General features: G+C 44.7%; 1 protein-coding gene across 2 annotated transcripts in view; it reads left to right on the forward strand.

Annotated features, from left to right (window-relative positions):
* Positions 1 to 13,281, forward strand: part of GOLIM4 (golgi integral membrane protein 4) — a 56,829-nt gene that overhangs the window by 14,011 nt on the left and 29,537 nt on the right. The gene's annotated exons all lie outside the window — the stretch shown is intronic.

Raw genomic sequence — 13,281 nt, forward strand, 5'->3', positions numbered from 1 at the left:
TCTAATTTCATTTTTGCATTTGTACATATATGGCTGCATTTGCACATACCACTAAGCCAAACTGCGACTTAGCGCAAATATGTGCCCGTCACACTCCTTCCCAGTCCTTTCAGCTCAACGTGGTGCAGTAGGTAAGCCAAAGCATCATCTGACCCTGAGATCATGCCTAAATGCTCTCTCCTTCTTAACCATGGGCCAAGGTGTTTGCCTCCCTGCGACATACGAACCAGGCCCATGGCTTGTTGCAGTAAGGCATCTCATAGAGGCAGCAACTAGGCTATCTTTAATAGGGCAGTCTCACATCTCGGAGGAAACCATCAGGTTGCCTTTTGAAAAGATGGAAATCTTTGTCCATATTAGCACTGCTTACCTGCTGATTAGATAAGGAAAATACTTGAAGGGCCAGATAATTCTGTATTGCCACATCTTTGACAAGCCAATCTTCTCCATCTGACCGTTAAAGAACCACAAGAGCTTGACTATCTAGCTCTTGTGTCTGGGAAGCTTATTACTACCTTTGTCCCAGTCACCTGTTTTAGGTTAAAATTGCCTTCAGGTAAATAGGCAAGGAAGTGTCATAAACTCAGGTGGCTTTTTGTCTATTGATTACAAAGTTCCCAGTGTGATATGACCAGGGCTTTTTTTCCCAGCTGGAACTCTCTGGAACTCAGTTCTGGCACCTCTCAGGAGGGCGTCATTGCCATTATACGAGAATAAGGGAGGCATTTGTGGTGAGTTCCAGCACCTCTTTTTCAAGAAAAACAGCACTACATATGGCAAATCCTGTCCTGAAATATGCATATCTAGCCTCTGTATCAAATGATGCAGTAATGGCTTTTATTTCAGGGTGTCAAGTCTAAGCTATGGGTGCCATAGATACCACAGGCAATGAGTGTTTGTAGAGCTGCTGGAATATGGCATGAGGACTTATGGGCCTGGCTATGGCAGCTTTCCTAGAAGAAAGCTTCAATAAGATTGCAATCTAACAGAGCAATACAAACACCCGGTCCACCTTGGCACAGGTTGTAGCTCTGCCAGCGAGAATGCCAGAGTTTGCTTCCCCAAACAGCAGGCTGGCTGTGGTGTTCCATCAAGCCTTTTGCTGCCACTGTGGCCAGGGTTAAGGATTGTTCCCTATGTTGATTAAAATCAACACTCTGGATGTGCTAGATTCCTCTGTTGCCTCCTGGGTGTTATAAAGGATGTTTTATAGTACTTGTAACTTCAAAAACCAAGGGTGCCAACAAAGTATTCTCTATGTGATTTGGGCCCTCTGACCCCCACACAAAAGACGACACACATTTGCATGTGCTTTTTTGTGTCACTTGCAAATGTATGCCCTCTTTTCAGATAATAAATAAGAGATTCAGATGAACCTTTTCTAGCCGCTGTGCAGGTTTTTCAGGTTCCTTGCAAGGAGAAACTTCTAAATATTTGTACAGGAGGACAAATGTGGGTTTTTGTCGCATTTGTTCTATCCCCGGCACCCCTTCCTTTTATTAATATTTCTGATTAAATGCCAAAGGGATTGGTTTCTAATTTCCAGCAGCTTAGTTTCATCCCTGGATGGAGCCAATTAACAAACTAATTATTGAATAGCTCTTGTAGTCCAGCACCCTGTACAGACAGTAATCAAAGCTTTACTAATTACATGCATTAGGCATCTTAATTTATTGACATACCCATGAAAAATTATCTGTGTGGTAGCCTAGTTGGTCCTCCTTTCTTAATTACTGGATATTGTGGATAGAAAAAAATGTTTTATGGAGTGCTTCCTTATTATGCAAGGTTTTAAAGTGGGCCTTTTGTCGAGTGTGGGCAGGGGTAGGCTATCTTAATAGAAAAAGCACCCTATTTCCAAGTGACTAGCAAGGCCCCATCTGCAGTATAATACCACTTTAAACTGTCATAGCTTCCCCAAGGCATTCTGGGAACTGTAGTCTGTTCAGGGTTGTTAAGAGGCCATTCTTCCCCTCACAGTGCCTAGAATTCCCTGGGAAGAGGGTTTGATTGTTAAATCTCTGGTAATTGTAGTTATGTGTGAGGAATAGGGGTCTGTTAACAGCTTTCAGCTCCCTTAAACTACAGTTCCCAGGATTCTTTGGGGGAAGCCATAACTGTTTAAAGTGGTATGAAACACTACTCCCTTGGTGAGTTTGTTTAACCACTACTCCTCCGCTAAATGTGCTTAGTATTGCAGCAACAGTCCCATTGAACTCAAGGGGACTTACTTTGGAGTCAACTTCTATGGGATCGCAGTGTCATATACTTAAATGTCAGGACTCTAAATGGAAAAAATAGCTTTGCAGTGAAGGGTAAGTCCCCACAGTCTACATATATCTATAAAACTCCCTTAGCCAAAAATATTTCTTTTCCTGAAATAGACACAGTCAGACCGGTTAATTGACCATGCCATCTCTATAGATAGCACCATGGAACTTTTAGCAGCAGCAGTAGAGGCAGTTGGTGTTGAAACCAGCAAATCTTCCATTCTTTGCATGATTGTTCAGCTCCTCAGAACCATCTTTCCATTAGCAGCTTGAAAGTAGTAATCATATTTGACACTTGTATAGTGCTTTTAAGTATTCAGAGTGCTTTCACATACATTACCCTCTTGTAATCCTTACAATAACATTGTAAAGTTAGTGTGTATTATAGTCCCCCATATTACAGGTGGGCTGACTGAGCCTGAGAGAGAAAGAGACTGGCTTGCCTAAGGCCCCCTTGCGAGTTTGTGGCAGAAGCAAGATCCAAACTCGTGACTTCCTGATCTCTGGCATTGTCTGTTAGCCTCTGCAGTACCTCAGCTTTGTTCTGTGATGGTCATTCTGATTCTCTGTAAAACAAAAGGCTCTGTAGTAGATATTACCTGCTGACATAACATGCCCAAAGTGCTAATTGATATCTAAGGTCTTGAATGTGATGTTATTTCAGTTCTATTGCTAGGGACCACCCTAGCAATAATGACAAATAATAAACAACAATGCATGGATGGAGATTCAGAATTGGTGAGGCCATTTTCCCTGTGTTGGGAAGTGGAAACTGACTAATAAACGTTTCTACTTTTCATTCTGGAAATAAAATACTCCTACTGAGTTGTTGGAAGTGGAGAAGTGATGTTTTATGGCTTCTACGCTTGTTTGGACTTGTTGGGTGACCCTGCTAATGTATGCTCTAGTAATGCACAGTTAAATAATTCACAGACCAGAAGGTCTTGTCTAAATTCAGTGCTTTGGATTAATGGGAAACTGGTGCATCCCAGTGGGGAATCCTTAACTGTACCTTAGCTGATGAATCCGTTTTGTGCCTTGGACTCACGTCACGTGACTTTCTCCCATCCATCCCTTCCTACCTTCTTGCAGCAGATAATAGTGTGCATACTTAAGTTGCTCACATCTTGCGGTTTGCTGTGCATTTCAGAATTTTAAGCCAGGGGATGGGGAACTTCCAGTCCATGGGCGTCTTCAGACCCACCAGGCCTCCCCCGTTTGATGCCCGCTGTGTGGTAGATAAACACATGACTGGGCTGCAGTTTCCAGACACCCCATGTCACCTGATTGTTGGCACCTGCAAAGTCCCCTGCACAAGCCTTTGCAAGCTCTGTCAATTGGGACTGGCGAGGCTTGCAAATAGCTGCACACAGGGCTTGGCAGGTGCCGACAATCAGCTGATCATCGGTGCTTGCAAAGCACAGTGCCTTCATCTGCACCCTTTGAGTTTAAACCTTGTGGGCAAAAATGGGCCACCTGCTGTCATTGTAACATTGGGTGATTCTTAGGTGGGTGGCCCTGCCCACCTGTCAAATTTGGCCTGTAGGGAAATAAGGATCTGGTCTGTTGACCGGATCTAAATCTCCACCTCTTTTTTTTTTTACACTCCACATACACCTCGATCTCTAAGGGAATGTCTTAAATCTCAGGGGTAAGAGTATTTTCTACTTGGCTTGAAAGCTTTTGCTATTGAATGCCCCCTTCCATGTTCATCTGACTCCAGGCTGATGCAGTTGGAACAGCTGCTCCTACCAGGTTCCCACCCTCTGATCTGCTGGGCATCTCTATTTATCTCATAGCCCCCACTCTCTTTAAGTCTTGAGCCTCAAAATACCTGGAAACCCTATGCTTTGCACTTCTAAAGGTAAAGGCAAAGGGACCCCTGACCGTTAGGTTCAGTCACGGACGATTCTGGGGTTGCGGCGCTCATCTCTCTTTACTGGCTGAGGGAGCCGGCATACAGCTTCTGGGTCATGTGGCCAGCATGACTAAGCCGCTTCAGGGAACTTGTACTCAGAGTCATGCTTCCTCTGATCCTGCAGGTAGCATTCAGCTGTTATGACTAGTAAAGGTAAAGGTACCCCGACCGTTAGGTCCAGTTGCGGACGACTCTGCGGCGCTCATCTCGCTTTACTGGCCGAGGGAGCCGGCATACAGCTTCCGGGTCATGTGGCCAGCATGACTAAGCCGCTTCTGGCGAACCAGAGCAGTGCACGGAAACGCCGTTTACCTTCCCGCCAGAGCGGTACCTATTTATCTACTTGCACTTTTGATGTGCTTTCAAACTGCTAGGTTGGCAGGAGCTGGGACCGAGCAACAGAAGCTCACCCCGTCGCGGAGATTCGAACCGCCGACCTTCTGATCGGCAAGTCCTAGGCTTTGTGGTTTAACCCACAGCGCCACCCGCGTCCCTTTGCACTTCTAGATAACTCTAAATGTGTTGAACAGCGGGAAGCACACACAGGTCATTAAATTTGTGCGTGTGTGTTTATGTTGTGGTTAATGTGCATAACAAAAATGTGTGACACTGAAGGTGTGAGTCTTCATAACGTATATAAATTTAAGGGCCTTGACTGTTCTGCTTTTCCACATAAGATTTGTTGCTTGAGTGTATCTGTCTTAATCCTTGTGTAACAAAACTGCTTTGAGGAAGTGGCTTTAACAGTTTTGAGATATTGGTAACCACATCTCCCTCCTGGGTATTTTCTCTCTGGCCAGAAATCGTTGGAGATGAGGGCTGAGCCAAGAAAAATACTAGAATCCCATAATATTTGGTTATAGTATTCTAAAACGTTAGGATCAGATAAGCTCCCTAACATCTTAGAAAACCAATTCCGTTGTCGCATCAAGGACGGAGTAACCTTTGAAACAGAGTCCTAGCCAAAAAGTTGTCTTTAAAGTTATTTATGTTAAAAGCAACAACAACAACACTGCGAAGGCAAAATTGTGTCCTTAGTTGTTATAGATCTGCACCATGGTTCTTGGTTTTGCCAGAATAAAATATATTTTCATATCTGTGCACTCGCTGTGGTTTTAAGTTTAAGGCAGGAGAAAGCAGTGCTTGGTCTGCAGCCCCAGACACACTTTAAATTGGTAAATCCCATTGGACTCAGCAGGGCTCACCTCTGAGACTTCCCCAAACTGGTTCCCTCTGATGTTGGCCAGGGATGATGGGCATTAACATTCCAAAAGACATTGAGAGCATCAGCTTGGAGAGTCTCTAGTGCAGGGGTAGGCAACCTAAGGCCCGGGGGCCGGATGTGGCCCAATTGCCTTCTCAATCCGGCCTGTGGACAGTCTGGGAATCAGCGAGTTGAGTAGAATGTGTCCTTTTATTCAAAATGCATCTCTGGGTTATTTGTGGGGCGTAGGAATTCGTTCATTTCCCTCCCCCAAAATATAGCCTGGCCCACCACATGGTCTGAGGGATGGTGGACCGGCCCACAGCTGAGAAAGGTTGCTGACCCCTGATCTAGTGGATCAGGGTTTTTTGTCTCTAGCAGATGTGAGTCTCTTAACCATAAAGTTTAAAAGCAAAGAGATGTCAGCCTCTTACCCATAAAGCCTCTTACCCATCCTTGTCCCCAGGATCTGGCAATCAGAGGTTTCTACTCGCTGCAAATGTCCTTCCTAGCCTTTAGAAGACCTATCCTTTCAGAACATTTCTCATCCTTCCGATTGTCATTTTATAATAATGAAGTGGAAGAATAAATGTCCGCCCACTCCAGCTAAGGCTTCCAATATACCAATGACATTAATTATATGAATTTGCAACATTCAAGTTTCTAATAGTGCCCTCTGTACTGAGGTACTTGCTTTATTGAAAGGAAATGAGAGAATGCAGAAGGAATGAATAAGCTCTTGGTTTTCAGAAGCTTCTTATGCCAAGTGGAAAATTTTGGGAGGACAGAGATTCTGCTTTTATACAGTGGGCCCATTTTTTTTTAAGTGTACATACAAACAGCCGGGGGGAAAATCCACTATGCACTTCTAACTTGAAACTTGGAATAATTCATTCTTAATTAAAATAACACCCGTGTTTAATTAGAGTTCCCTCTCTCTTTCTCTTCTAATTTTAAAAACAAGAGTAATAAAAAGATGATTTCATCTTTGAGTTTAGAAGTTCACAGTTTTGTAACACCCTGAAACTATGGCTGTGGTGATGAATTGGACTACAGGTGTCAGAAGGTCAATGTTTTGCTGGTATTTAAACCAGATTATTTAAACCAGATGTTTCAATATATGCACAGCATTATTTCCTAATTATTAATATTTTTCATTATTGGTAAGCACTATGCAGACCGGTAAACACTTACAAAGCACCTAAAATTATCTAAGCATTATATATATGTAGCAGAAGATAAGAGAGTACCTGCCTGCAGGCCCACAATCTGATAGCCACGATACAAAAGGAAAAAGGAATAGGGAGGGAAGAGGAAAGCAAGCGTTGGGGCAGCTTCTTCTGCACTGGCCAATGGATAGGACCAGGTTTTACTCCCCATTGGCATGGTATTCTTTATAAGAGAGAAGGTTCAGCCTCCCAGTGCCCTTAATGTCCTGGCTGGTGGGAGAGGTCAGAGAGTATGCCTCCCTTTGATTCCGCAGTCTTATGGCAATTGAGAGTAACTTGCCTTATTAGGAGTAACTAGCCTTATTAAGTAACTAGCCTTATTAAGAGGAGACTCTTGAGAATCCCATGGACTGCAAGAAGATCAAACCTATCCATTCTTAAGGAAATCAGCCCTGAGTGCTCACTGGAAGGACAGATTGTGAAGCTGAGGCGCCAGTACTTTGGCCACCTCATGAGAAGAGAAGACTCCCTGGAAAAGACCCTGATATTGGGAAAGATGGAGAGCACAAGGGGAAGGGGACGACAGAGGACAAGATGGTTGGACAGTGTTCTTGAAGCTACCAGCATGAGTTTGACCAAACTGCGGGAGGCAGTTAAAGACAGGAGTGCCTGGTGTGCTCTGGTCTATGGGGTCACGAAGAGTCAGACACGACTAAACGACTAAACAACAACAGCCTTGTTATTACATATCATTATTAGTTGTTACTGCTTTGGGTTTCAGAGGGCAGGCCCAGGCCCAGGCATCTCCAAAAAGTGTATTAAAACTTTGGGGAATTTTCTGTGATCTTATTTTAACCAAGCTAAAACATAAGATAGTAGTTTCATTTTTTTTTAAAAAAAATAACTTTTCATTATTTACACATAGGGAATAATTGCTTTTCTAATCTTCAGGGTAAAATTCCTGTTAAAATCAATCAATAATTTTAAAGTGAGTATTGTCACCATAGTCTGTTTGCACATTTCCACAAGACGTTGAGGGAAGTACAGTTGGGAGGCAGAATGCTGAATGGAAGAATTGTTTTGTTCCAGAAACAGCACCCTTTTAACACTGTGCAAAGTGTGCCTATTCTTGCTGAACCGAGTATAGAGACTTGGAAACCCAGCTGTTCAGGTCATTCTTAGCAGCATTTCTTTGATTTAAGTTTGTAAGGATGAAACAGGTTGATGGGTTTAGGACAAGCTGAGCAGCTGTCCTAAGTTAAGATAGGGCTGTTGTGTAAGTGAAATGAATACAAACCACCCTCTGAGATGGAATTTAAGAAATTGGAGGCGGCTGTTCAGCACGTTTAAGCTTGCTTAAATTCTGCTGAAGTCAATGGGGAGAACCAAGGAGGAATGAGGATGCGAACTCTGGGTTATTATTGGGGAATATGGTTCAGAACACCACATCTCATTTTCTTTGCAACATCAGGTCATAAGAACAGTATGAGAGCTTTGCTGGATCAGACCAAAGGCCTGTCAAATCCAGCACATTGGTCAGCCAAGTGCTTATGGGAAACCCACAAGCAGGGCATGAGGACAATGTCTGTCTCCTGTTTTTGTTTCCCAGGGAACTTGTACTCAGAGTCATGCTTCCTCTGATCCTGCAGGTAGCATTCAGCTGTTATGACTAGTAAAGGTAAAGGTACCCCGACCGTTAGGTCCAGTTGCGGATGACTCTGCAGTGCTCATCTCGCTTTACTGGCCGAGGGTGCCAGCGTACAGCTTCCGGGTCGTGTGGCCAGCATGACTAAGCCGCTTCTGTTGAGCCAGAGCAGCACACGGAAAAACCGTTTACCTTCCCGCTGGAGTGGTACCTATTTATCTACTTGCACTTTGACGTGCTTTCGAACTGCTAGGTTGGCAGGAGCAGGGACCGAGCAATGGGAGCTCACCCTGTTGCTGGGATTCGAACTGCCGGCATTCTGACTGGCAAGCCCTAGGCTCAGTGGTTAGGACCACAGTGCTGCCTGTGTCCCCTCATGACTAGTACCCTTCGCTTTATCCCCTAGTAATTTGTAAGTAAAGGTAAAGGACCACTGGACGGTTAAGTCCAGTCGACGGTGACTATGGGTTGAAGTGCCCATCGTGCTTTTCAGGCTGAGAGAGCCGGCGTTTGTCCACAGACAGCTTTCTGGGTCATGTGGCCAGCAGGACTAAACCACTTCTGGTGCAACGGAACATTGTGACAGAAACCAGAGCGCACAGAAACACTAAACCACTTCTGGTGCAATGGAACATTGTGACAGAAACCAGAACGTGCAGAGCGCACAGAAACACTGTTTACCTTCCTGCCACAGCGGTACCTATTTATCTACTTGCACTGGCATTGTAGATGACTTTCGAATTGCTAGGTTGTCAGGAGCTGGGACCGAGCAACGGGAGCTCACCACCATTGCGGGGATTTGAAGTGCCGACCTTCCAATCGGCAAGCCCAAGAAGCTCGTGGTTTAGACCACAGCGCCACCCGTGTCCCCTGTACCTTTTTATAAGATTTCTTAGCTGTCCTTCACCACAGGGCAGGTTACAACAATGAAAGATGCAGTAATAAAAACAAATAAGGCAGTAAAGCCATCGCAGCTCAAACCAGAACAGTATAGATTCGACAAAATTTGGGGGTCCTGTAAAACAAAATGCCTTAGGGTTGTGTCAGATTGCAAAGGTGGTTGCTCACGAGTAAGCAGGCAGGATTCCGACCTGTCTTTTACAGGTTTTATTTAGCTGCAAAACTATTTACAGTGCAGAGCCCCAAAGTTCATGTCTGCCTCAATCGCTAGCAGAATCCGGGAGTGCTTGTTTCCTGGACCTGCCCCAACATAAAAGTCTCGTTACGCCCAGCCTTTTCCTTCCCTCTTTGCGCTTTAGACTTCTGCGCAGGGTGGGCGACGGAAGGGGCATGCTTCCCTCCTGGTCAGCTTTGCCCACCAGCATCCTCTGGTCCTTTCACCTCTTCCCCACTAGAGGTGGAGCTTTCCTCCTCCCCGGAAGAGGAACTGCTTTGCAAGATTTTCGGAGGCTTCCTGTAACACAACTGCCCCTCTGCTTCCTGTCTCTGTTCTGATGGCAGTTCCCTGACAGGCTGTCTCCAAAGCAGTAACTCATTCTGTTAGTGCATGAATTTATAGTTTCACAGCTAAGCACCCCTTTTCTCCTCTCTCCAAGCAACTCCTAAATCTTGTGGTTTTCCGCACTCTACAATAGATTGGGGAAAGCTGCAGGTGGAGAACATAAGAAGAGCCAATGGCCCATCTAGTCCAGTATTCTGTTCTTACAGAGGACACAAGGAAACTTGCAGGCAGGACCTGAGCACGAGAAGAAGAAAAAACCCGCCATAGTCTCCACCCACTGGGACTCAGAAACATTACTGCCTTTGACTGGAGACAGAGAACAGCCATCACGAGGAGTGGGGAAGTTCTTCTGCATTGGATACCACCCTTAACTGTCAAAAGGCTTAACTGTAAAGAGGTGCATCTACAACATACGATGGAAGCTATATAAGGAAAATACTAGGTGCCTTTCAACACGGCCTTCTTTGCTATCCTTAACCCCAGTAGGAAAGGAGGTGGCCTTTCAGATATTGGGCCATATGCTGTTGAAGGAACACAGCCTCTACTTGAATCAGACCATTGGTCCATCTACCTTGTTGTTGTTGTTGTTGTTTAGTCGTTTAGTCGTGTCCGACTCTTCGTGAGTTGGACCATGGACCAGAGCACGCCAGGCACTCCTCTCTTCCACTGCCTCCTGCAGTTTGGTCAAACTCATGTTTGTAGCTTCTAGAACACTGTCCAACCATTTCGTCCTCTGTCGTCCCCTTCTCCTTGTGCCTTCCATCTTTCCCAACATCAGGGTCTTTTCCAGGGAGTCTTCTCTTCTCATGAGGTGGCCAAAGTATTGGAGCCTCAGCTTCACAATCTGTCCTTCAGTGAGCACTCAGGTCTCATTTCCTTCAGAATGGATAGGTTTGATCTTCTTGCAGTCCATGGGACTCTCAAGAGTCTCCTCCAGCACCATAATTCAAAAGCATCAATTCTTCGGCGATCAGCCTTCTTTATGGTCCAGCTTTCACTTCCATACATCACTACTGGGAAAACCATAGCTTTTACCATACGGACCTTTGTTGGCAAGGTGATGTCTCTACTTTTTAAGATGCTGTCTAGGTTTGTCATTGCTTTTCTCCCAAGAAGCAGGCGTCTTTTAATTTTGTGGCTGCTGTCACCATCTGCAAGTGATCATGGAGCCCAAGAAAGTAAAATCTCTCGCTGCCTCCATTTCTTCCCCTTCTATATGAACTGGGAATTTTGGAATTTCAGACAGAGGGCAGTCCCTCTGGAGATGTCAAGGATTGCACCTGCTCATACCACAGAGTTACCCTACATCAAGCAGATAAGACAGTATTAGGAAGCTGCCTGGTACTGCATCAGACCATTGTTCCAACCACCTCAGTATTGTCCACACGGACTGGCAGCAGCGGCTCACCAGGGTTTCATACACCTGTCTAACTTGGAGGCAATCAGACATCTTGGGGTGTTCTGTGACTCCCCCCATCCCCCTTACTTAAGAATCGCTGAGTGAATTATTCACATAATATGATAATTTTCAATCAAGTCACATCTACTGGGGGGGGGGGGTTGTGGCAGAGAGGTGGGGGAAGAAAAAGGCTTTTAATTTTCAATTCCATTGTGTTCTTTTTCTCCCCTCGCCCATGCTCCAATTAAAGGGTGGAAAGAATGCATAATCAGATTGAAGATAATTCTGACTTTTCTTGATTTATTGCTAGTTCACTTGGCATGTATTGACTGTGTGTTGATGTGTGATTAGGTTTATCATCCCTTTGGGCTGCCATTGACGGCTGCCAACTGATTTTTTCCTGTTTATAATGCCAGACCTTCGTATCCCTTTTCCCTCCCGCATTTCACTATGTATATAAGCAGAAGGGGAGGAAAAACGGCTTCTATTATATGCGTTTTAAAAACACACACATCTGGAATCTTTAAATGATTGCAGCATCTTTCAGTTTAGACAGTTTAAAAAAGCTACGTCTTTTGAAACCAGGCAGTAATCTGTGTGAGGATTGCAAAAAGGTCTTTGCACCCTAATGGCCTCATCCTGTTTTCTGAAAATAGGAAGTTGCCTTATACCATATCATTTGTCCATTGAACTCCAGTGTGGTGTAATGGTTAAGGTGTCTGACTAGGATCTGGGAGACCAGGGTCCAAATCTAATCTGTGTCATGAAGCTCCTTGGGTGACCATGAGTCAATTCACTGTCTCTTAGCCTCCCAGGCTTGCTGTGAGGACAGAATGAGGAGGGGAAAAGTCATTCATGCTGTGACCTTGAGCTTCTTGGTGGAAAGTAGGGAAAGAAATCTAATGAAGAAGCAAACAGACAGACTTGGTATTGTCTACACTGACTGGCAGCAGTTGGGTCTTTCTCAGTGCTACCTGGAGATGATCTAGGGACCTTCTGTATGCAAGGCAGATGTTCTGCCACTCAGCTTTGGCCCTTCTACGGTCTAGAAGCCAAGCCTTATGGAGGAACGGTTGAAGGAGCTGGGTATGTTTAGCCTGGAAAAGAGGAGACTGAGGGGATATTGTCATATATTTGAAGGGCTGTCACATGGAGGATGGAACAAGCTTGTTTTTTCCTGCTCTGCGGGGTAGGACTCGAATCAGTGGCCTCAAGTGGCAGGAAAGCAGATTCCGAATAGACATACTAAAAAACTTTCTGGTGGTATGAGCTGTTCTGACAGTGAAACAGTCTCCCTCGGGAGGTTGTGGACTCTCCATCCTTGGAGGCTTTTAAGCAGACATTGGGCGGCCATCTCCCATGGATGCTTTAGCTGAGATTCCCCACATTACAGGGGGTTGGACTAGATGACCCTGGGGATCCAATTATGTGAGTTCAAAATGCACCGGAAAGCTAAAGAAAGGAAGTTCATGCAAATGGTTAGCACATATGGTTTGTTCTTGTAATGCTATCAGGTTGTAAATGTGGACTACATTTGCATTCCTAACCCTGCTTACCTGGGAGTAAGCCCCACCGAATTTTTTTTAAAAAAACAACTTCTTATTTTTATTGATGTATAATAGGAAAGAAAAGTGACAGGCTGGGGAAAGGACCAACCTATCAAGCCACATTAAAAACGCAGTCACCACAATACACCCATCTTAAATTAGTGGAACATGAATAAATATAATACTATTAATACATTGCGTACCTACAGGTGTGTGTGCATAGGTGCCTCTTTTCAGACCACCTGCTCTTCATGCACACATCTGAGCATGGGGCACACAAAGGAAGGGGTGACAATGTTTGGAGCAGGGCTACCACCAGCATGATCTCACTCCTGCCTCCATGTGTTTATGGAGCTGATTTATGAAAGAGGCTTTGGAGCTGAACTCTCTCCATCTGTGAGGAACGTGGTGTAAAAGATCTACCTGAAACTAACTTCTGAACAGTGTTAGAAATCGAGATATGAAAGCTAGGAGCTAAAGGCACCTTAAACCTAGGTTATGAGTGCAACAGTGGAATGTCTAAGTGCGCTTTTTATAACAAGTATACAAAGCTGAAAATGAATGAACTGCAGCTAAAATATTATGTTCATTTTTCACATGGTCTAGTCCTTCCCCTGCCCACCCCCTAATATTCTTCAGAGGGGGAGAAATATTGTGTGTGCACGCA

The sequence above is a fragment of the Podarcis melisellensis genome (genome assembly GCF_964234715.1).
Source record: "Podarcis melisellensis genome assembly, chromosome: 5".
NCBI lineage: Eukaryota > Metazoa > Chordata > Lepidosauria > Squamata > Lacertidae > Podarcis > Podarcis melisellensis.